This window comes from Rissa tridactyla, chromosome 6 (assembly GCF_028500815.1).
Source record: "Rissa tridactyla isolate bRisTri1 chromosome 6, bRisTri1.patW.cur.20221130, whole genome shotgun sequence".
Taxonomy (NCBI): domain Eukaryota; kingdom Metazoa; phylum Chordata; class Aves; order Charadriiformes; family Laridae; genus Rissa; species Rissa tridactyla.
The window spans coordinates 69,141,094-69,166,522 of record NC_071471.1 but is presented as its reverse complement, the minus strand read 5'-3'; the positions used below and the strand labels follow the sequence as shown (position 1 = coordinate 69,166,522).

Below are 25,429 nucleotides of genomic sequence, written 5' to 3'. Positions count from 1 at the left end.
GGCCTAAAAATGCCTTGGAGGGTAGCATATTTAACCCAGACCAGAAACACCGAATATGGGTGAATATTCTATAAATCACAGGTTTCACCTAGTGATTTAGTCAGGTGTTTTATTCTGTGAGATTTTTTTAGCGAAGAACTAGGTGAGAATCAGATGTGACCTGAACAGAGATACATACGGTGTGCTGTAGGAAACTTGGGGTTTTTTAAGTTAATCTCTTAGTTATTTATATACGGTCTTGCAGGTGTATAATCACCCCTTTGAAATTCCTGAACTGTTTGGCTCCCAATCACAGCTGTGTAATTTGGAAGCTTCTGGTTTGCATTTTACTATTAAGTTACATATGGTTTCACTTCAAAACAGATTCCCACAGACTTGTGTAAGTTTCAGATGCTTCTGAAAGTTATAACCAACGATGGACTTGATAATGAAAGGAAATACTAAAATACAGCATTCACTGCTCTTTCACATTTAGCTCATGCTTCTTAGCCTCAACTTCTTAGAAATAACATTGCTGAATATTAAACATGCGGGTTTAAGCCCGACAGCGGGTTCACTTTGCGTTAGGAGGGAAATATGAAGATCTTTCCTCCTCCAGTGTGCTCACACAAGCCTCGGCCAGCTGCAGACACTCACAGCTGCGCAACAACTTCCGATACCACCAGCTTTGCGAGCGTTGCATCAAACCTCCGTGTGAAACGGCGTGTGCTGCATCGCAGAAGGCATGTGTGTACATCACACGGACGACTTAATAAGCAGACTATACATTTACATGTCTATATATTTATGTATGCATGGTAGGATCCTCTTGGCTGAGTGAACCTTGCATTTATTGAGTTGAGGGTTTTGGCATCTTAGCCTGTGTTCGTGCCAATTTCAAAACCGGACCACGGCAGTAGGTGCTGCATGTGCTCTGCCAGGCGCCCGGCGTGAAAGTCTGACTTGCTCAAGCCAGGGAGAACCGGCAGCCGATGAGCAAACGTGTCTCCCCGGCTCCCCCACGATTTGGGATGCTGGTTCCTTGGGACGGCTGGTATTTCCCATAGGATCGCCCAGGAGAGGCCCATCTCTATCCCAAAAGCTTCCCAACCAGCTGGTGCTGCCGGGACCGGCGAGCCGGGGGGGCGATGCCCGCCGGGACTCTCCCCCCCCGGGGATGAAGCGGGGGGGACGAGGGGGGGACGGACCGCTGGGGACCCCCCCGCCCCCGCCGAGCCGGCGGGGCCGAGCCGAGCGGCAGCACGCCGCCTCCCGGGCTGCGCAGCGCGGCCGGGACTGCTCCCTCCCTCTTCTTCCTCCTCCTCCTCCTCCTCCTCCTCCTCCTCCTCCTCCTCCTCCCCCCCGCAGGGCAGAGCCGGCGGAGGCGGCGGATGGGAGGACGAGCGGGCGCGGAGCGGGACGGAGCCGGCGGAGGTAGGTGCGCTGGGGGGGGTGTGTGTGTGTGTGTGGTGGGGGGTGATGATGAGGATGGGGTTGGGGGCTCCCCGGGCCGCGGCACCCCAAGTTTGGAGGCGGCGGGACTTTGCGGGAAGTTGGGCGACCGGCTCGGCGCGGCTGGGCTCCCGGTACGGCGGAGCGGAGCCCCGGGGCGGCGCGGGGGGGGGTCGGCCCCGGGAACGCCGTGCTCCCGCCGGGCTCCGGAGGTGCGGAAACCCCCTGCGGCTGCCACCCCCGCCTCCTCCATCCGCCGTACTCCAGGCGTAAAGCCTGGCCGTGCCTCCCCAGCAAAGCGCGGCGGGGACGGGAGTGTGTGTCCCCCCCGGCTCGGCGGGTGGGTCCTCGGGGCGTCCCCGGGGGGAGCATCCCCCGGTGCTCGGCAGCGGGGTGAGCGGAGAGGGGTGGGGGGGACACAGGGCTTTGAAACGTGCCCCTGAACAGGTTAGTAGCTGCGGGGAGGAGGGAATGATGACAAAGATGACAAAGATAATGCCATTTGCTGTCATCTGCGCTGGGCAGGTCCTGCCGCCAGCCGGGGAGCCGCGCAGGGGCTGCTTCCACGGGGGTTTGGGAGAGAAGGCACTTGGAAAGGGGCTTTCTCCCAAAGATTCATTTTATTCCGGCAGCGCATCCTACCTAGGATGGAGCCGTGGATGGATGTTGCCATTCACTGATGCCTATTTTTAGGTAAAGAGGGGTATTTCTTAAAGGCAAGCTGTTGGCTGTTAAAAATAGCTTCATGGCATGCTTTTGCTGAGAATGCAGTCAAGGTTCAGTGACGGGTTATTATGGTTAGCGTCTGTTAAGCAACAATTCACCAGCTGAACTTTGGTGGTGTCATATATGTTTGGTTTTGTTGTGGTTTTTTTTTTCTTGTGCTGCTTCATTGTAATACTACAGCCGTGCTCTGCAGTGAATTGACTTTCTCAGACGCTGCTACGTTTGTAGGTTAATAGGATGGATGATAGTATTTCTAGGATGGTGCATCTAAACATCTACTGAACTTTCAGATATGGAAATGTGTTTATATTTATTTTTTTTTTTATTCTGTGGTTCTGTGGCCTAAAGTTCTCTTCATGTGCTTGCATATGACATTAGAATGGTTTCACTTCTTGGATTGTTAGCCAGACAAAAAAAATCACTATCGACTCCCGTCCAACAAACACGTGCCTTTTGTATTTTGTGCCTAAAAAAGGACAAGCAGTCAGCTGAGCAGATTACAGATTAAAACTCAAAGCTTGCTGGACCTGTTCGTGAAGAGTAAATATTTTTCAGGTTTGCCTGAAAATCATAAGCGCTCGTTTGTGTAAGCAAACGCCTAATTGAACAGCACTGGGCTTGATGCTAAGTGGGGGCTACTTGATCTCTGGCAAAAAGGGAAATTTCCATCAATAAGAGGTCACCACATATACATGAGCTGTACATACGTATTTATATCTATGCTATTTATATACATTGATATATGTACAGACACACATATACATATACACTCACTTATAAACAGTAAATACTGATGGAATAATGTTGTCTTGAAGCTTTTTTTTGTCCGTGATTCAAATGTTGTCACACATCTCTTGCCCTGAGAGCTTCTCTGCTGCTGCTGGTGCCATTTCACTCTTGGGCATTGAGTCAAAGGATTCATCTGGCTCTTCACACGCCAAAAAAAAGAAAATCAATCTGAATGCAGAAAAGAGGAAACCACTTGCATGAAGATTTAGTAGTGAAACTACCTTTTTTTTTTTTTTTTTTTTTTTTAAATGGCACTTAGATCCCACGTAAGTGTAGTCACGGTGCCGTTCAGAAATCAATAACAAAATAGTTTTTATGGTTTGGATTTTGTAATAGGAGGACTAATCTCAAATTCAGAGTGTTTTATTTGGTGGTTTGTCACGGGAGCATGATGAAACAGTGGAGATTTACGTGACAAAACACAATTCCACTAATGCAATGGAAGACAGTAATGGATTTTATCTTACTGCTAAACTAAAAGTAGATATCTGGAAACTGTATAGATGAGAAGGTTGAAGCAGATTCTTGTATTCGGATTATTTCACGTTGAAGTTACGTAATCCACTGGCAGCATTAGCGAGGATGGGATTAGGTGCCCATAATCATAGAGATGCCAATAAGATACCGCTTGTATTTTAACGTTTTCATAAGCAACCTGCGGCTGGAGCTCTACGAGAACCAGGACTTTCAGTGGGCAAAGATTATGTTTGTAGCCCAGGTCATTTCAGTGTTACCACATGTGTTTTTAAAGGCGGGCTGTGCCCCAATACTAAAGTATCTCTCAAAGTACTTGTTTATATTTAAGGTCAATTTGTTAGGTGGATGACAGCAAACTCATCCAAAGTCCATGAGGTATTGCTAGCCGTGATACTACAGTAAGGATTTATCAAATTCCTCTGCCGATTTTCCTATGCTGAGCGCTTCCTCCTGTGTTCATGGGAGCAAAATTTTAAGGAGTTGTGACTCAGCGTTGTGTTACCATTACGTTCCGTGTTTTGAACGTTGTTCGACATACGTTCTGTAGAGATAAGCCAGCAGCAGTGGCCTGATCTTGCCTAAATGACATATTGATTTAGGAAGTGAGAGCATCCAACTGTGTTTCTCTTTCGGTACAGATACATCACTCGGGTGAGGAGAGACATGACTTACTTAAACGGTTGCTGATATACTCCCTCCTCCTCCCAAGCCTTAATTACCCTTACAGTTACTGTATCCTTAAAGGCTGTATATCCCTCAATGAGAAACTCTGTGGAAACGTGCTATTAAATCATTCAGTGCTACTCTGGGTACCCCGGTGACGCGCATCACCCAGTTTCCAACATCCTATAGAGTTTGCAGGAGCTGTGCCCCGGTTTGAGCCGGGCTCCTTAATTGCTGTCTTCAGGCTTCAATTCCTCCCTTAACCCACCCATTTTCCTCCCTAAACCCACCTGTTTTCCTCCCTGCCTCGCACAACGAGGGGTAACTCTGAATTCCCACCCTACTGCTTGGCTGGAGTTATGTTGCTCAGCTGGAAGAATCCAAAGTGCTGTTGGAAAAAGAAGGTAGATTTCCAGTAAGAGAGCTTTTTTTCACTGCTCTCCCCCACAAATTAGTGTTTTTTTATTTATTTATGTGTTTTAGTGAAGTGCACTGTTTTCCTTACTGACGAAGTGCGGTGCCAGATTTGGAGTCTAAATACAGCTATTCACGCGAAGGGAAGGGATCTGTAAGCTTCTACAAGTTCTTATCTCAAAGTAGCCTGAATTACACCGATCTCCCCACTTACACTGCAATTCCACTAAAATTAGCTAATTACGTATAGCACTGTTGACCCATTCCCTTAAAAACACATAGGGCTGTCCATGTATCTAACAGAAAGCGTGTCGTACAGTCACACTGTCTGTCCCTACGACCTTCTCATTTGTGTTTCCTGGGCTGAAAGACATGATTACAATTCCGTCCCGGTTAATTGCTTTGGTTTTTACATGCGAGGGAGACGGGAAAGCTACCGCGGAGCTGGAGTGCGGCAGGCGCCTTGCAATGGGAGCTCTGTAATCCTTTGATTACACAGCTGTGCCTGACATGCCACTAAACAGCACTTTAGGGGCAAGCAGTTAATGTAGCTTTGCCATGGAATATTTATTAATTTATGTTACACCTGGTTTCCAGCAGCTGTTGAATGTGGCCGGTAAGCACTAGTTTTAAGGAGCGTGGCATCCTGTAGAAGGAGGAGATAGCCAGGTGATGTGCCTGATACCTAGTGAGAAGGAACAAAGGAAAACCATGTCCACTTGTGTGCCGGAGGCTGATGGCAATGACAAGGCAGCGGTGGTGGTGAGAGACCAGATGTCATGATGAGTGTGAGTAGGACTGAGTGGTCCATGGCAGGCTCTGTCCCAATGCTCTACCTCTGTCCCCCTCTGGTAGCACACCAGAGGTCATGGACTCGCCAACCCCAACCCATTGCCCTGCCTCTTCCCATTCCCAGATCCAGCTTCTTAAAATTCCCGCAGTAGTTTCACAGAATCACAGAATGGTCAGGGTTGGAAGAGACCTCTGGAGATCATCTAGTCCAACCCCCTGCCAGAGCAGGGTCACCCAGAGCAGGTGGCACAGGAACGCGTCCAGGCGGGTTTGGAATGTCTCCAGAGACGGAGACTCCACCACCTCTCTGGGCAGCCTGTGCCAGGGCTCTGCCACCCTCACAGGAAAGAAGTTCCTCTTCATGTTGAGATGGAATTTCCTGTGTTCCAGTTTGCGCCTGTTGCCCCTTTTCCTGTCACCAGGCACCAGTGAGAAGAGTCTGGACCCATCCTCTTGACACCTGCCCTGTAGGTATTGATGAGCATTGATGAGATCCCCTCTCAGTCTTCTCCAGGCTCAAACGCATGTTTTCCAAACCTCTACAGTAGCAAGCCTGCTGCTTTCCCTATGAACTTGCCAGAAATGAGGTAGTACGCGTAAGCTAACCCAGCTCCAGAAACATTTGTGGAGCTCGTGGTGCAGGAAACCTTCCTCCCTTGGTTTGCAGAGAGCAGCGAAAGCCCCTGCAGCATCAAGGATGGTGGAAGCCACTTGGCTGCCAAGGTGCTGCCTTCTGCGCAATGGGCTTCCTTTGAAATGAACGCAGTCGTGTGAAGAAACGTGGTGATGGAGAGATAGGGAGGCGACACAGGCCTTTATTCTTTTATATACCAAGCACTACTAAATACACACTTTTTATTCTAAAACTTAATGGGCCGTCATTTGGACTCATCAAATATGTCCACCGCTTTATAAATAGCCGCGTTTTTTTAATGCCAGCTCTGTATCTAAGGTAGGTCGTTCCTCACTGTACAAGGTGCAGATCTGTACCTAAATAGCAAAATACAAAAACTGACATTTTTCATTTGCTTCACGCCTTCCAGTAGCGAAAAATATGCTTCACAAGGAGATATTTTTCCTGTAAAAAAAAACTTGATGTTCAGTGTGGGTGAATGTACCCTGCTATCTTACCATAAAATTAGAAAAACTGATGAGATTGAAAAAGACTTTTGTATTTTTTTTTTTTTTTTTTTTTTTTTGCATATATTGGTGCGTGGCTTAAATCTGCCAAGTTTAAGTTAGACCTGGTGACTTCTCAGGATTGCGTGGAATATAGGGAAGGACATTTCTCTCAAATACCAGCAGTGATTGTGTTACAGGGGAGTTTTAACTGGGAAGAACTGGGAGATGAAACAAAAAGAGTGGAGAGAAAATGTGAAGTTCAAGGAGGTAGGGAGAAAAGAAGACAAGACTCCTTTGAAAAAATGCAAACTTCTGTAAGATACATAGGAAAAATAATGAAGATTTATCTGCAACGTGTACTTAGGGGATGGAAGAAGCCCGGTAGATGGTAGTGATGAGAGAGTGCCGTGAAAGTGGGCAGCACGTTAGACGTGAGCTTGCAATATCGGATGGTTTCAGGTGATTGAAGATGAAAATGTCCTTATGTGCTCCACGTGCCCAGTTAAAGTTCAGGTCTTGGAGCAGGCTGGGGGGAAAAAAAGCACTTAATGAAAGTGCTTTAGATCTGGCACCAAGTTAGTAGTGAGATACTTTTTTTCCTGAGGTCTCTCCTATTTGTTGGTAACAGAAATCAGGATTCGTGAAGGTTTTGCATGTGATTTGAAGAAAATATAAGAGCCCCGTGCTAAACTTGCTGTGCCTAAGCTAGGATATAATGGCCTGTGAGTGCCAGAATGTATTAATCCGAAGCAGGAGAAGGACTCTGACTGGTGCAGCCAGGAGGTTTGACTGTGTAAAGCTAGAAATGGGAGGAAATGGAGAAGGGTAGTTTAATAGATTATTAGGAGTGTGTATCACCTAATGAGATGGGCTTGCCTGCAGGGCCAGCTCTTCACAGGGGAGCTTCATCTCCTGAAAAACCCTTTACCAGGTCTTAAAAACACTTTTTTTGCAAGTCCATCAAACGCCTTATCTAATATTCCTCCCCAGCCTCTTTGATTTTGGCTACTTGTTAGTTGAGAAATTTATCTTCCGACCGAGCTATGTAGATATGAAATAGATAATGTTAAATAGATATTGTTAATGTTGAATAAGTGAAATGGATAATGAATGTGAAATTTCTAGGCTCCTCAAGGAATGCTCTGAAAGCTCAGCTTTTCATAGATCTATTTCACCATGTTAGGCCAGCGGTCGTGGTCCTCTTCTGTCTCCAGTCACCGGTTAGTGCGTTTGTAGAGCGGCTGCTCTACAGCTCATCCTTCTGGTTTGGTTGCTGAAGCCGGAGGAAATTTCCTGGGGCCGTTTCTGGGAGGGCTCTTGGATGCCGCCTTGTTGGCGTGGAGGAGGAGCAGGTTGCACGTGGACATCGGGTGTCGAGCCCATGTCCCAGCTGATGCCAGTTCGGGTCCCCGAAGGAAGATGGGTTCATGCTGTGAGGTTGTGCTTCAGGATCAGGGACTCTTCGCTTGTTTTGTGGCTCCCTGGAGCTCTAGCCTGGGATAATCCTGTGATATCTGGGCTGTAACTGCATCTATTGCAAGTGCAGAGGTCAGATAAAAAGCTTGGGTAGAAACACTGCTGTGCGTTAAAGGCTACCCCTAGAAATTACAAGACGAGATACAGTGGTGGTCTCTTCATTTTAAAAAAGACAAAAACGTGTTCTTGAGCACTTCAGCGTCGAGTATTACAGCTTTACGCCCTGAGGAACTCATCGGAGCCATTCATAAGGTAAATAATTTAGATGAAAAATTTCATAAATTATAGAGCTATGAAAACAGTATCTCAGGTTGAGGATTAACTTGCCTGAGGAACAGACAAGGATAAATCAGAATGAAACCACTATCGCTCTTGACATTTAGTATTAGAATTACTTTGCAAAGCTATTTATACCAGCTTTAAAACAGTTTCAACAAGAAATGAGATGTGAGAGGTGAACAGAAGGGAACGGGAGAACCTAAGCTCATTCCTCTCGTTGTAGGAAAGAGCAAAGATTCATTTGTCTAACATCAGGCTATTTTAAATACTGAAGTGTTTAACTCTTCAGAGAAGATTTTTGAATATCGCTAAGGAGATCAGCAAAATTAAAAATACACGGCATAGTAAAATAGATTATATATTGGTATCCATGGAAATCCCACGTGGATTTCTCTTGCATTAGGTTAGATCAAGTGTAACTCGGCTCTTGGTTCTCACTGGTGTAAGGGGGGACCAGAATCTGGCTCCTCCGAATTGTGGGCACTGGAAATATTTCCCAGTTGTTTTGGAGAAGTTCGGAGCCCTCTGCTCGGCGGCGTGTGCGGCTGCGGTGGTGGGGCCGGTACACCTGAGCAGCGGTCTGCTGCGCTCCACGGTGAGTAGCTTTTAGCTGAGCCCCCCACTACTTTATTTTTTTTTTTAATAAATTAGATTTCAGTAACTCTTTGGGTAAAATACCCTTCTTAGATGGCTTCAAATCACCTGCTGCTTATTTCTGCATTACAGCCTTAAAAACTGAGTGTTCTTCTTAGTTTGATACCAGAGTTGCAATAACTCATTTTGGTGCAATACAAGGGAATGCATGAAAAGCTTCTGCTGAGTTTTGATAGCTTTTTGTCTGTTAATGGTACCCATTAAGTGGGCATAGTGTAGCAATCTATTCAGTTTTCCAGTTTTTTTTTTTATCTTGCTATTCTAGTACGTTGGGTAATAAATGAAAAAAAAAAAAAAAACCAAAAAAAACCCCAACAACCCAAACCCATTAAAAATGTACTGCGAAAATACAGGTAAGCGTGTAAATATCATCAGTGATTTTTGTTGGACTTTAACAATTCCTAGATTTTCAATATTAGAAAATGAACTGAAACTTTATGACACGGTATATTTCTGCATCATAAATACTTGCCTCTTACTGAAACAAGAATATCCCAGCCACAATCCCTAAAAATTTTACACTGCAGTATTTTAATAACCTTTTTGTGTATTTTTAAAGATAACAAATAATTCTGGAAGAGCCAATATCGTTAAGTTGCATTTAACAAAAAACCTGAGGGTTTCAAATGAGGTAATATAAATGCTGTGCTCATTCCAAACAGCAATTCTTGGGATGAACCTCGGGCTTCATTAAAGTCAATGAAACGTCTTCCTGCTGACTTCAGCATGCCAGGATTAAAAAAAATAAAATAAAATAAAACAAAATTGAAATGGGATCTTAAAAAGTTTTCTTCTTGATGGGTGACTGGAGCCAAAGCCGTTCAGCTGTACTTTTCTATGCGTCTGTTCTTTACTTCAGCCAGAAGCGTTAAGGCGAAGGTAACGCCTGGTGGGGATGAGGGTGCGTGAAAGGAAATAATATCTCTTTTTGAAATAATATAGCAGTAATTGTGTCATCCCAGAGGTCCCCTTTTATTGGGACGCCGCAGGTGTGTGCGCCCGTTTCAGTGCTAAGGGAAGCTGACGGTGCAGGTGGACGTTCCCGTTAAGGATATTTAGGCCTTAAAAGTGATGGCAAGCCCCAAAATCTCACACCCTCATTTAAAGTATTGCATGACTGCGCTGTGTGGGTAGGAGTTTGGGCCATCTTTTGCGCCAAGTGCAGCGTTCAGGCCTGGTTTTCAGGACATTTTTAGCTTTGTCCTTTTGACATCAAGGATTTTTTACGTAGCCGTTGAATAGGAGGAAGGAATTAATTTGATTTAGCGATGTCAAACTGAAGATGAAGTTCCTCCGAGCACACCCTTCGAAGAACGCTCAATGGCTCTGGATTTAGCCTGCCATCCGCTTTAGCTTGCAGGGATATTTTTGAACTTCCTCTGCTGATAAATATTTAGACTCTGTTTATATTTCATCTGATTTCTGTTAGACAGTGCTTAGAGATTTTTCTTCCATAAATACTTATTACTGAAGAAATTGGCGTTACAAGCCTTGAAATTGCAGCGCTTAGCAATTTTGTAATTTCAACTGTAGCTGACTGACAGTATATTTATTAATTATCCCAGGGAGGCTTATAGCTTTCTAGGAGAGACCTTGATTTCTGGGCTGTGGGAGTGGGAAGGGGAGCTGTAATTGCTTTATGCCTGGGTTTATGCAGGTTTAGGTGCGGAAGGGCTTGGATGGGTTACACGTGACCGTCGCTGCGGATCAATAAGGTACGAAGAGCGGAAAGGCCGTTTCACGTTTGGAGAAGGCTGCTGCTAAGCTCAGAATGGGAATCACAGCTATTTCTTTTTCGTTTAAGTAAAGTCTAATGACAAACAGTTCAGAGAAAGCGGAGTTGATATTAATTACTTGGAGCATGTGACGGCGGATTTCCTTATTTCCTTTGCAAAATTCTGTGCAGCTTTTTTTTTTTTTTTTTTGTTTTGACAGCCTGGCTCTGTACGATTCTCACTGGTGTTGCCCAGCTAAATCTTAGCGCCGTTTTGCTATGCCTTGCTAGTTAATTCCTTTTTTGGAGTCATGGTTTTCCTGATGTGACTATGGCAATCCCACTTCAATTAGGCAACAGCAGTTGTCACCATGCGTGGGGACCGGGATGCCAAGGAGTCTCACAAGTATCTGTGTCAAAATAAATAAATAAAACATCTAAGAAGCTGCGCTAAGAAGCAGCAAACTTAAAAATCGAACTGGTTAGCGGCATTGATATGAGTTACCTTATTATATTACAGCATATAGCCACCAGATGTCACTTATTTTGTGCACCACTCTGCTGCCGGGGAGAAATACACCCTTGAGATGTAAAAGAAATAGCAACTTGCTGTGAGTGGCTTTGTTTCTGTTTGTGTTCATAATTGGCAACCATCTCCCTTGATAAATATTTTCATCCTAAAATAGATTGTATGGACTTGTTTCTCACAGATAAGATAGAGTCGCATTTTTTATGAGCCTTAAATGTCAGCAGTGACGTTTTGCAATTCAGACTTTAAGAAAATAATTAATAGGCTTACTAAGTTTTCAACAGGATGAAAGCACGTTTTAGGGGAAGGACAGTTTTATTATTATGAACTGCACTATCATTAGAGACACTTTAACCAGCGGCTTAAATACACGTTCGTCTTCAGCCAAGTTAAAAGCAGTGAGATGGGTCTTGAAGTCATGCAGGCCTGAGAGCGAGACGGAAGTACACGTAGAGAGGGGAAGGATCACTTTTAAAATTAGAAAATAGCATCCACATCTAGAATGATGCAATTCGTCCTCAGGTCTTTAAGGCTTCAAAGAAAAGTGTAAATAAAGAGAGAGAGAGAGAGAGAGAGAGGGATATGTCTTTAAAGTGGAAAAGGAGCACTTGGTACCCAACGCAAAGCTCTTTTTCCCGACCCCAATGAAGATGAAGAGTATCAGTGAGCAGGATGAGACGACTAATTGCTCATCAGCGAGAGCAGGCAAAAGGCTTGTGATGTGGGTCGTGGCATTCAATGGTGTGTTTTTTTTCCTCCCGTGACCAGAGATGCTCCACTGATAGGCGCAGACCCTCTTCCTGCTGCATCGTGGCGTAAGCCTTGTGCTCATTTATTCTTCGGTCCGTACCCAAAGGCAGCACTGTTAGAAAGGGGAAATTTAATTTTCTGGACTTGAAGCAGAAAGACTGAACATTGAGTGGTTTCCTGAGGGGTGATGATTAGTGGTAGGGTTTTGGGGGGGTTTTTTGGTTTGGGTTTTTTTTTCCCGGTGGTAGTACTGTAGTATGTTTTTATGTTTTAAATGTGTCTTCTACCTTGAATTTCAGTTTGTGATGGAGTCGTAGTCGCTCTGTGGATCTCATGCAGGGTGGAGGACGTAAATCCATCGCTCTGAGTGAATGATGTGGGAGTTGCTCTCAAAATTCTTTTCCCTTTGGGTCCTCAGGAGCAGCTTGCGTGAAAGGCTACCTACCTTCATTTTTCATCCGTGGTGACAAATGTGCTCTGGTGTGGCATTCACTAACTGCAGGCAGAGTATATGACACAGGCATTTTTTTCCCCCTTTTCTTCTATGCTTGAGCAAAAATAGAGGCGAGCAAAGCACTCCTTAACTAATAGAAATGGAGTGAATTAGTGTTTTAGCAGCTAGTATGAAACCAATTATATTAATGAGGGCTCCAGTGTTCTTTACTGAGAGTTGTTTATGAGACGGAGGGTTTCACTTCCTAGCTGCCCGTCTTGCACCATTGCTCCCGAAAATGCCACCTGCCAGCATTGGACCCACATAGTGCACCCTGCCGCTGTCGTGCGGCGGGGTCCTGGCGCGGCTCTAGGATGGGGAGTGCGATGGCAGCTTGAGAATGTTGGAAAAATTACCTTCCCTGTCTTTTGAACTGATGGAAAGACTGAAATTCCCTCCATTTAATGTGGTTACTGAGGGAAATTCAGATTCAATGCCGTCGGCCTTAGATGGTTTATTTCGAACTGGGTTGCCAGTGACTTTCTATTTTGTACAATAGATATCTGAATTTTGTTCAAAGTCCCCATGTGATGGGATTCTGGGTGGTGAGTTGGGAGATGTAGTTTTTTCTTGGACTTCTGCCTTTTTATGTCACGTGCCAGTAGGTCAGGTATGGCATAGTCGGTGTGATAGGCAACGCACGTCAGTACCCTGTCATTTTGTCATCCACAAACTGAAAAGCGCTCTGACATCTGCCACTGGGAGTTACTCCAAGAAAGTGAGTACTGTCCGTGCCCCAGGGGTCTGGTAGACATTCGCGTTAAGCAAACTCTGAGATACGTTTGAGTGGACTCTACCACCCCCCCGAATCTGCTGCGTATGGCATGAATGTTTGCAAGGAAGCTGCTGCCTTTACCCATTTAATTAGTTTTTCAGACTGGACACAAGCTTCTATACGAAAAGATTAATGAAGTAATATATATGTTGCATTTAAATGTTCATATTTGCAGAATACATTTTGTCTGTTCCAGATCAGTTTTGCTGGCGTAACGTAGCCCTGTAAGTAGGAGGAAGAGTTAGAATAACTTCAAAGCCAAGTTTTCACGTGTAAAGGAAGAAAAAAGCATATAATTGTAAGGTTTTATTCTGTTTTGCTTTTATTATCAAAGTCTAATTTATAACACTGGGCCATGCAATAAAGAAACGGGCGTATATTATCAGCATAGAATTTATTTTTTCGCTTAATGGGAACAACTGAAATTTTCTAAGTTTATAGATTATTCTGAACTTCTGAAGTCATTTGCTTTGATTATAAATGTTTTGGATACTGAAGACATTTTTGAGGATTTAAACATGGAGGGAAGTTGTAAATTAAAGGAAATGATCAGTGGTGAGACTATAATTTTACACACCGAGGATGAATGGTTTTCTACTTTAATTTCTCCACATAGTGGTGAAGTAACTGCTATAAAAGCAGTGGGACTGACTCAGTTATTCACATGGTAGGTTTCGTTTTTGTCCACTAGAAAGAGTTTATCCGTTGGGGCCAAAGAGCCGATCCCTGGCCACCTTCCCTGGTTAGAAGTTCTACTCCAGCTGTGGAAAGCGGGACCTGCTCTACTGAAGCACGTTGGAGATGCAGAAGGGGATTGTCATAGTCGAGATGCCAACCCTTGAAAGCATAAACAAAGAGATGGACTTGTAGAACAATTGTGTTGACAAAGGGTGGAGGGTTGTCATGGGGAGAACACCCATGGTTAAAAAAACCCAACCGAAACAACCAATTTGGCTGACAACATCATTGCAATGAGCAACCTGGTCTAGTGGGAGGTGTCCCTCCCCATTGCCGGGCATTGGAACTAGTTGATCTTTAAGGTCCCTTCCAACCTATACCATTGTATGATTCTATGATTGCCCAGACTCATGGAGGCTCTCACATCAGGGTGACAAGGCTGCTGAATTGGTGTTGGAACTGTTTCTGTTGAAGCCAGGGCAAGCCAGAACTGGTGGGAGGAGGGCAGCTTTGCTCTTCTGGGACCTCCTCTGCATAGGACATAATGTAGGGTGGAGGGATCGCAGTGTCCAAAACTGCTCCTGCCGGCTGCTGAGTCACATTCCTGAAGCTTCGATGGAAGATGTGGCATTTCTATTGCATGTTGCTCTCCTTAGATGTGGGCGTGGAGTGATTTTTGTAGAAGACAATGACCGATACAGCTTTTTGTGGCAACTGCTGTGTTTTGTTGACAGCATTCTTGAGGGTGGAAAATGTTAAAGGAAACTGAGCATGAGCCAACTTCTACAGTGCCTTATTTCTGAAACCGTACAGCTCCTTTTGGTGACCACTAAAAAAACAGGTGTAACTCAATAGCCTTATTGATAGAGCAGGTCAATATAGACCCGTTTTTCATGTTTCTCTGGATTCAAGGCACTAAAAGAACCATTGTCTCTGGAGCTGCACTTTGATGCATCAGTTGGACTGAGCTCTTCTGCTGACAAATACAGTGTGTTTCTACACCGTTACCTGCATATAATGTATGTATTTTTATTGATCATTGCTTTGTAGTGGCCGGGTCTCACTTTTGAGAAATGAACACCGCTTTCCTGGAGCACTTGTGTCATCACTTATTTGATAGGGTTTTTGGGGTTTACCTTGGTGTTATTATTTATATCATATAGTAGTGCTTAGAAACCATAAACAGGCTTGGAAGCCATCTCTTCCAGCCCTGAGGCACCCTAGTAAGCTTTTATTTCCGTGTAGTCCCTGCTGCAGACATATATTAAGGAATTTCTAGTTTATTTCCCATAAAAAATATCCCCTCCAAATGCATCTGTATGCTCTTGATGCCATCTTAGTCTCCTGCGTGTCTGAAAGCTTTGAATGCATTAACAGCCTAAACCAAGTTACTGCATTAATCTCAGGAAATCAAAGATTCATGTCTTTGACTCAAGGTAGAGTAAACGCTATTGGCAACAGAGAAATTTAACAGATAGAAATGCATTTCAAAACGTGGGAGGTATTTTTGCTGGAGACGGATTTTAGTTGGATATGTTAATTCTGCTGAAGTCGGAGTTTATAGGTCCTTGCAAAGTATGTTATGGGGTATATTTTGGAGATGTTTCTGCTTCCCTGCAGAGTTTTATAATGTTTTTCTGCATTAGAATCTAAGCTTTTTGCGTTATCATTAGCAGTCATGCATCTGTTCTTGAAAAGTTGGCTGCCAGCTGCAGTTGATGGACTTTGCGTCACTTCGGATTCCTTCTGCGAATTGCTTCAGTAAATGGTTTATTTCAAGAAGTGGAACCTGAGCTCCAGAACTACTGTTGATCCGATTTCAGCTGGACGTCCTATGGCGACTGTGTGTCCTCTTCTATTTGTCTAGAACCAAATAGATCAACACGCAGTGCTGTTTAAAAATAAAACCTCATTTTGCCTCCAGCTGTCCGCTTTTGAGCTTTTTTGCCCTGCAACCCTCAGGGACACGGGGATTTTTCATTGGGAGTGAGAGCTTTCTGGCTGGAGCAGAGCATTTAAGAGCAGTTGTTCTCCCTTTCTCCTTAAAGCTGCGTCCTCTCGGCCATTTCAGGAGATGGTCTGTCCCAGAGAGCAAGTGAGAGGAGCATCCAGGCATCCCTGGGTTAGCACCCAAGAGGTGTTCAGGTAGGGATCAGTAAGGACCACCATGTGAATTAGGTACTTGTGCCGTCTGGAAGCTCTAACAGTAGGCGGGATTTTCTTTTCTTTTTTTTTTTTTTTTTTTAAATTTCTCAATGCAAGGCCTTATAAAGTGAATTTTGACCTTCTCTTACAGTTTAAGCAGAGAGATAGTGGAAGGTTAGTTTGACGCAGTCTCCCTACAACAGAAATTAAATAATTAACATCTCCATCGTGGGGGGAAAAAAAAAAAAAAAGTCTTTTAGAGAGCTTGCCTCGGGTTGCCTCTGCACCGCAAATAAAGACCGTCTAGTTTGCTAGACTAAATGTTGCCTTTATCTTGCAGAAAATGTTGCAGAAGGGGCAGGGTGTGAGGGAGTGCGTGCCAAATTCTTGGTGCGTTCATCAGTACGCAGAGTTGGTTGGTTTGGGGTTGGTGTGGTTTTGGTTTTTTTTTTGGTTTTTTTTTTGGTGGTTGTTCTTTCCATGGAATTTCAGTAAAGAAAGTTCTGAGATTTTTATCTTGTTTGTTTACAATCTGCAGTCCAGCAAAGTGCAACGTGAAGCATGAAAAGGTATTTGTGGTTGTGTTCTTTCCAAGTGGAAAGCAAATATACTGAAGCCAAACACGGGAGAAACCTGCAGGAACACACAGTCAAAGTCAAGGGAGTCAGCGAGTCCAGTGGCTGAGGAACAGATTTATCTTATTATTATGGATTTTACAGTATTTACTTACTGGCTCCCATACATAGCGTGGCTTTCTTCCTTTTTGTTATTACTGTTGTAAACGGGGGTCTTCATGCAGCCGCAAGATGACTGGGATAGAGTTTACCACGTTATGAAAATTGTATCGAGAGCTGTGATTATTTTTGAGAGGCTGGTGAAAGAATGAAACACCTTCTCTTTCTTGTAATAGCGGAAATCAGTAAATGAAGGTAGTTGAATTCCTTTGAAGTGCGTGGTAGAAGTGGTGTTCTTTAGCTGTGATGATCTAAAGACAGAAGAGAGGACGATATTGAGCGTTTAATCCTTTAGGTTCCACATCAAGTATGTGCTCTGCCTCTAAAGATATATGTCAGTAGCAACAGAAAACAGGGTATAGTCATGCAGAAACCTCTTCAGAATGATGGTGTCTTCTAAGCTGGTTCGTAAGAATTTGTTGCAGTTCTATGTAGTTAAAGAGCACGTGATACGGATGAGTGATGGAGTCTAACCCTTCGATGAAACGCTCTGAGTGGCAGTAGGAGGCTTTGGAAGTAAACGTTGCTTGACTTACGCAGAATCAACACTTTTCTATGATGCTGAAAGCAATATAATATATTATAACAGAAGGGTTTTTGCGTAATGAGCTGTAGTCAGAAGTCACCGGCAGGAATCTTGTCCAGTGATACTGTGTTACTCTTACAGAGGTAACTAATTAGCAATTTCTTGAGAATACTTAGACCTTTTTGGGTATCTCCACTTGGGCTTTGAATCTACTTTACTTTGGAACAAGTGCGTAGTTTCTTGGTGCTTTAATGGGCTGAGATTTATCTATCTGCTGTGTTGCTGCTTAAAGAATGAAAGTTGTTGAACATTTAGAAAAGTTGCTGCTAAGCTTGGAACACAGGTTTGGGTTTTTTTGTTTTTTGTTTTTTGTTTTTTTTTTTTTTAAGTAACAAAGCCACAGTTGTGATTTGGCCTCAATGAATAGTTTTTGTTGACTAATTTTTTGTTTGAATTTGCAAGAAACTTTAATGACAGACTCTAATACTGAGTTTGTCTTTTCAGGATGCAGCTGTGTATGTTTCCTTTCACCCACTCAGCACTCGATGAAAGATGAAATGCCCTATTCATGAAAAAGTACTTACACAACACTTATGTACAGATGAGAAATGTTTTTCCATCCATTTTAATGTATGTCTCATGGAGAAGGTACCGTATATGAGTCACAACAAAAAAAACTGCAGATGACTGTGCTAAGATAGTAAAGTTTACGGAGAAAACGCACTTTGGAGGTGGAGGAAAATCCCTTCTCGGTCACTAAAAATCAAACGAGCAGCCGTTAGCATATACGTTGCTCTAGAACTGTCACAACAACATTGTCTTTAAAGCAACGTTAAGTATCACGTAGATTGATTCCCTTCAGAAAGACGGCTTATTTATGAAGCGTGAAGGTATATCAACTGAATTCTAGTAGATACCATTTGGTTGCGTTATTGCATGCAAAAACATTTTACCACACCATGAGATAGGCAGGCACTGAAGGCATTACGTTATGCACGTTCTATTTATTCCATAGAATGTTATGCATCCCTCAAAACCAGCCTTAAATTAGCAGCTGATCTCTCACAACCCACAAGATTTAGCAATCCGTACTGTATGCCACTTGCAAAGCGGCAGTGAGTATTAGATTTCAGACGGTGGAAAGAATATGTTTCTCACTTTAAATCAACTTGAGGTAGCAGCTGCTAAAATCAAGTAAAATCAAATGTGTAAAAAGGACAAGATGGTAATCAGAGTAACATAACTGTGAATGCCCACTGTTTTGCAGCCTGCCGAGGCTGAAAATGCTTGGCAGGACCATTGGAAATATTCTCAGAACATTTTTCTCCCACGTGCTGGTTCTCGACCAGTAATCGATGCAAGAGACAAAGACCCGGGCTTAAAATAAATCTTCAGCACTGAAAGATCGCTTCCTGCAAACTCAACTCTGCTACACCAGCTCTCCATCTCTGCCTCAAATGAGCGTCAGCTGGCGCGCCGAATGTGAAAATTTGTTTTTCTTTAGCACAAGGAGGCTTTGGTGTTCATCTCACCTAGCCTTAAAGGCGTGGATGGCTGGAGCCCCTCTGCTGTGAGGACAGGCTGAGAGAGCTGGGGGGGTTCAGCCTGGAGAAGAGAAGGCTCCGGGGAGACCTTAGAGCCCCTTCCAGTCCCTAAAGGGCCTCCAGGAAAGCTGGGGAGGGACTCTGGAGCAGGGAGTGCAATGATAGGATGAGGGGTAACAGTTTTGAACTGAAAGAGGGGAGATTGAGATGAGATCTGAGGAAGGAATCCTTTCCTGTGAGGGTGGTGAGCCCCTGGCCCAGGTTGCCCAGAGAACCTGTGGCTGCCCCATCCCTGGAGGGGTTCAAGGCCAGGCTGGACGGGGCTTGGAGCAACCTGGTCTGGTGGGAGGTGTCCCTGCCCAGGGCAGGGAGGTGGAACGAGATGATCTTTAAGGTCCCTTCCAACCTGAACCATTCTATGCCTAAATCCGAGGCAGTCACTCGAACCTCACGTTGTAGCTGACACGGAGAAATTGGCTGTCCAGAGCAGTTTCCCCACGTTCAGATACGGTGATGAAAACGAGCGTGCTGTCCTCATCAAACCAAGCTTTGCATGAAGGGAAAACCCCGTATCTCTATTGAGCAAGTCGCTCCAGAAGAGCTGTTTGAGTACAGTACAGCGATATCTGACCAGAGACTCGAACGATGAAGCAGACTTGGAAGCCTGAAAGTGAAGCAGGACGGGCAGCTGTCAGGAAGAGATGCATAACACAAAAATAGCCTGCATTTGATAAGTGAACTCTGTCAATACTAGACTGATTCTTTGCCTCTGGAGTTTTCTGGAAGTAAGTACTTATTTATTTTTGATTACAGCCTGACTGCAAGGCGTGCGGGCGCCGTATTTAGATATGATATTTTTTCCCACCTGCCGGCCCCCAAACCCCCTGGATTTATTTGTTAAAAATACCTGGAGTGGAAGAGCTTCATAACAGACTCAGCCTTCACGCTTCGTGTTTCTCTGTTAGTATTTGTAAGAGGAATTTGGCTGATTTGTGGGATGATAGTGTGATTTATTCCTCGAAAGAGCGCGTAGGTAAGAATTTCTGTTATTGTAAAGTAATGTGATACCCTGTGTTGGGAACGGAACTTCAGCGGCTGTTTGATCTTATGAAAAATGTAATAAAAGCATTGGTGGCAAGACCAGCCTTATCACGCCCACTCTCTGCACCTGGAGTTGTATTTCAGGCGATCCCTTTACCTTTCCTGTGAGCTCTTGGGTTATTTGCCTTTTTCAGCATAACAAAAGGACATAAATACAGCAAATTCAACCTGAAGATCTCTCACTGATATTAAATCACTGAATAAGTGATTTAACCTTCTATGTCTGTCTTCCTCTTATTTTTGACATTGGGTATCTTTCTGGAGATTGAAGAAAATACACTTTTTCTTAGCAAGGTGTAAAAGTTAACTCCCATTAGCATCAGTATTTTATATCTATTCTGGCTCTCAGTGATTCAATCAATTTAATGAGGGGCTGACTGACTGTTTTGGGTTTGGTTTTTTTTTTGTTTTTTTTTTTTTTTTTTTTTTGTTAACTAGAGGTGAATTCTGATTGTATTCTGAATAGCAGAACTTTTTAATCTGGGTCCAGATTTTTGGGAGAGGAATCTATGAGCCCCACAGGATGGATGCGTTGGTTTATCTCTCTCTTCATGGCGTGACCTGAAGGACTGTGTAGGATATATTGGGAGGTGGCTCGCAGTTGCTATGAGAATTAAAAAAAAAAAAAAAATGGAAAAGATGCTAAACTTCGACCATACATAGCGATTTCTGAAACTGGCTTAAAATGGCTTTTCTGTGAGAAGACGTGCACTGGAGTAATTTGTGTAAAGACAAAGTTTTTCTACAGTGTGCGACTTTTTCATATTAAACATAAATCTGCCAGTGTTTCTGTAGCAAGACACTATGTGAGATGAATAGAAATGAAGTGAAAAGATGAATTGCTGGAGATGCCGCATATCATAGGCAGCAAGTTTTGATCAAGAGTTGAGAAGCCAGCGTGTACCGTAGGCAAAATTCTACTCTGAGCATCCTTATAAATACATGAGAACAGAATTTTGCTCCATATTTGTACAAGATGAAGGACTTAAATACTCAGGGTGATGGATTCATGGTGCTGGGGACACATGGTCCTACAGGTCGGGCGGCTGGCAGGGATGCTTTTTTTTCTTCTTGGGCTTTTGGACCTGCATTTCTGGTGAAGTTCTCACGGCGCTGATCATAGAATCATAGGGTTGGAAGGGACCTCCGGAGATCATCTAGTCCAACCCCCCTGCCAGAGCAGGGTCACCTAGAGCAGGTTACACAGGAACACATCCAGGTGGGTTTTGAATGTCTCCAGAGTTGGAGACTCCACCACCTCTCTGGGCAGCCTGTTCCAGTGCTCTGCCACCCTCAGGGTAAAGAAGTTCCTCCTCATGTTTAGGTGGAACTTCCTATGCTCAAGTTTGTGCCCATTGCCTCTTGTCCTGTCCCCGGGCACCACTGAAAAGAGCCTGGCCCCATCCTCCTGACACCCACCCTTTCAGTATTTATAAGTGTTGATAAGGTCACCCCTCAGACGTCTTTTTTCCAGACTGAAGAGACCCAAATCCCTCAGCCTTTCCTCATAAGAGAGGTGTTCCACTCCCCTAATCATCTTTGTAGCTCTCTGCTGCACCCTTTCCAGCAGTTCCCTGTCCCTCTTGAACCGGGGAGCCCAGAACTGGACACAGTACTCCAGGTGCGGCCTCACCAAGGCAGAGTAGAGGGGGAGGATGACCTCCCTTGACCTGCTGGCCACACTCTTCTTGATGCACCCCAGGATGCCATTGGCCTTCTTGGCCACAAGGGCACATTGCTGACTCATGGTCATCCTGTTGTCCACCAGGACTCCCAGGTCTCTTTCCACAGAGCTGCTCTCCAGCAGGTCAGCACCCAACCTGTACTGGTGCATGGGGTTGTTCCTCCCCAGGTGCAGCACCCTACACTTGCCCTTGTTGAACTTCATAAGGTTTCTCTCTGCCCAGATCTCCAACCTCTCCAGGTCTCTCTGTATGGTGGCACAGCCTTCCGGTGTGTCAGCCACCCCACCCAGCTTGGTGTCATCAGCAAACTTGCTGAGGGTGCACTCTATCCCCTCATCCAGGTCATTGATGAATATATTGAACAGGACTGGACCCAGTACTGACCCCTGGGGAACACCACTCGTCACTGGTCTCCAACTAGACTCTGTGCCCCTAATCACAACCCTCTGAGCTCTATCTTTCAACCAGTTTTCTATCCACCCCACTGTCCATTCATCTAACCCACACTTCCTAAGCTTCCCTATGAGGATGCTGTGGGAGACCGTGTCAAACGCCTTGCTTAAGTCAAGGTAGACCACATCTACCGCCTTCCCCTCATCTATCCATCTAGTCATGCCATCGTAGAAGGCTATCAGATTAGTCAGACATGATTTCCCCTTGGTGAATCCATGCTGAGTACTTCTGATAGCTTTCCTTTCCTCCACGTGCCTTGAGATGACACCCAGAATGAGCTGTTCCATCATCTTTCCAGGGATGGAGGTGAGGCTGACCGGCCTGTAGTTCCCCAGCTCTTCCTTTTTGCCTTTCTTGAAGACTGGAGTGACATTGGCTTTCCTCCAGTCCCCAGGCACCTCGCCTGTTCTCCAGGACTTTTCAAAGATGCCCCAAATCCCTACGCTTCTCTTCAGCTCTCATAAAACCTTCCGTATAAATCCTGCATGGGAATAGCTTTTGGAAAATGACCTTGTGTGGATCTGAGGCAGATGTTACTGCCGAGGAATTGTCGGCGAGACCTCATCCCTGCCTTAAATGTGGAGGAATCAGCCCGTTATCTTCTAAACCTGAATGCTCATTTAGATCTAATTGGGAGGCCATAGTACAGTTTGGAGTTTATCACTAGCCAAAGGTTGGCTGCCTTGGGTTCTGTTTTATTTTCCTGTCTGGACTTTTTATTCTGCAAGAAGCTCAAAAAGAAATGATGGGTCTGATTCTAGAGTGATTTAAACCAGGTGAAATAGAAAGGAAAAACAACGCAGAAGTCATTAAATTATTTAGTGATGTTTTTTTTCCTGCGGAAAAGTGGTTTCAATTAAAAATGGGCGATACCAAGCTTAATTATTATTTTCACGTTTTCAAGGCAAATCAAACAAGAACGCACCAGAACAGGCAGCTCTGGCTGTTAGGAGTGCGAGGTGCTGGACTTTGGTAATTTTTAGGAATTTGCATGAGACTTCAGATGGAATAAGAGGTTTCTGGGGGAAGTCATGGCTATGCTGTAGCTGATCCGGGACAGTATCCTGCTCCCCTTCCCGATTCCCTCCCCCCCCCCCCCCCGGCTTTTTTCCTGGCTTCCAATAATCTGTTAATTTGGCAGTGTTTGTGCCCTAATTGAGTGGTGATTCAAGCGCAGTAATTATTTCCTGAGCATTGCAGCACAAATAATAGGAGTGGGTCCTTATTTGATTGAAACGACTGCCGTTCCGTGGCGCTGATTTTAGGGGAGTTAGCTGTTTTTTTATTTTTTTATTTTTTTTCTTCAAATGGAGGGTGTCATTTGTTCCATTCTCACGTTTTCTTTGGAAGTGTATTGATGAGGAAGGAGCGGAGCGTGTTTGGATTAGATCTCGAGAGGGAAACCAGCTGGGTTATGGAATAAGCCACAGTTGTTATTTAGGCGAGATTGCCGATTCAGTGGTGATTCAGGAGGTTTTCTTTGGCTTTAAAAGGCTTCAGATCTGGGTCCTTTAAAGAATATTTTACACTTAAACAAGCGTTCAGCAGTTGTGCAGCAGGTTCGATGTATAACCATGGGTTATGACCAGATATTCTAGCTTTTAAAATGTGTCTGTTTTTTCAAGTGGCTGCCTTAAAAATGTTTGTAGGGGGTTAATATAATTTCTTGGGAGTTGCATTTATTGATTTATTTTTTTTTTCTTTTTTAATTAGGTTTTTCAAGCAAATAGCGGAGTTTTACATAACCTCAGTCTGCAGGAGGTTGCTGAGCTTTGTAGTGAGTCCTGCTGCTTTTCTAAACCACTGCAATAGGGCTATTTTTCTTTTTTTTTCTCTCTTCTTTTTTTTTTTTTTTTTTTTTTTGCGAGAAGGTTGCAAAGGTCAGTGATTCATGATTCTCGTTTTATTGACCTATCTTCTTTCTGGCAGCTTGTTGATTTCTCTGAGGTAAATAGACGTGAGTTCAGGCAAAGTTTATTTCCAAAAATGTTAACTTGAGGAGCCAAATGTGTACAAAAACGCAGGACAGAGAAAACCCACAATGATTCCTCTCCTTTCCTGAGCTCATTTTCTTTTTCTCTTTGAGGTCAGGTTTTTAGTACTTGTACTGTTTATCTATTAAAACGGTACAACCTGCCCACTAACCGGGTGAACTTCCTCGCGCTGTACAAGTCCTTCACTACACTTGTACAAACACTTTGGCTTGTTCTGAAGAGACCATGTCAGAGAGCAAAATCCTTGTGCGAGGTTCAATCCTTGACTCTTCCAGTAAGCTCGACAGCTTAAAAAAAATATCCGTAATGGTCAAGTTTGGCAGGTTTTTTATGTGCCTGGAGATAAACAGATCTTGCAAAGGCTGAAGGATTAATGTTGGACAGGGAGAAAGCCGGTCCCCGCTACGGTGGGCCGCGTTGCAATGGGTGACGGAGGCATGGAAGAAGAATTACGTGGTTGTGCTGCACTGCTACTAAACATTGCTGCTTTTGTTTTTTCCTTTTTTTTTCATATGAAAATTTTATGAAGGTTTTACTCTACCGGCCTCACTCTGCCCTTTCATGTTTCCATTCCTCTTCGTGTGAGTCATGGGAAGTTTATCGTGGCACGGCTGTGGGCAGCGTTTCACTGAGAGACCCGCAGCTTTTGGTGACTAATGACAGCCCTGTCTTCACCAGAGCTCTCGGGAGTGAAATATTACCAAAGGGAAGTTCATTTCTGGAGTGTTGCTGGAGGCTGTGGGACCAGCTTTGCTCTGAGATTTCAAAAAGCGTCACCAGCGCAAACTGTGAACCTGAACTAAACCAATCGTCCCTGATTTGACAGGAAAGGCACTTAGGCAGTAAGAATATTTATCCAGATTAGTGAAAACAATTAGGAGACTGTGGATAAACACAACATAGCGGTTCCTCAAAGAATGGCATTAGATATTATTAAATCAGGAGCCATGTGCTCCTTCAGAATTTGATCTTCAGATGAGATCAAGCAGTACTATCTTTTGCCTAGTCTTTTTTTTTAATTATTATTTTATTTTTGCTAAGGGTGGTTATGCTTATTTTTATAGCATCTGCAGCTTTTATTTAAACAAGAAGAAGGGGGCAAGAGGTACCTGCTGCAGAGGATGTGTTCCACGTGTCTGCCTTGGGTGTCGCTTCAGCTGAAGCATCTTCTCGTGGTGCAACTGCTTCTCATCACGCGGAGAAATTACAGACACCGCAGCAGCTGAAGGTCTTCCCATAACAAGGAAGCAACGGAGCAAGAACATGGAGTGCTGTTGTGTTTCCACATGTTAATAGTTGTGGTTTTTTGTTTTGTTTTTTTTTACTTTTGCTGAGAAGTAATAAGATTCCTTGGGAAAAAGAGCCCATTTTTCTCTGCTCTAACAAGCACATCAGCATACAAATCTTTGATGTGATGCCTGACCTGAGCGGCAATAGGAAAATGGACAGAAAGACAAAAGATGATGAGTTTTATGAGAGTGCAGA

General features: G+C 44.2%; 1 protein-coding gene across 2 annotated transcripts in view; it reads left to right on the top strand.

Annotated features, from left to right (window-relative positions):
- Nucleotides 1–1,271: 1,271 nt before the first annotated feature.
- Nucleotides 1,272–25,429, top strand: part of CHST15 (carbohydrate sulfotransferase 15) — a 55,569-nt gene continuing 31,411 nt past the window's right edge. Inside the window, exon 1 of one of the 2 annotated variants that reach the window (XM_054206515.1) lies at nt 1,272–1,413. The gene's annotated coding sequence lies outside the window, so the exon portion shown is untranslated. Of the gene's footprint in view, nt 1,414–7,053; nt 8,143–25,429 lie in introns of those variants that run through there. The other variant, XM_054206516.1, reaches the window with a different exon arrangement.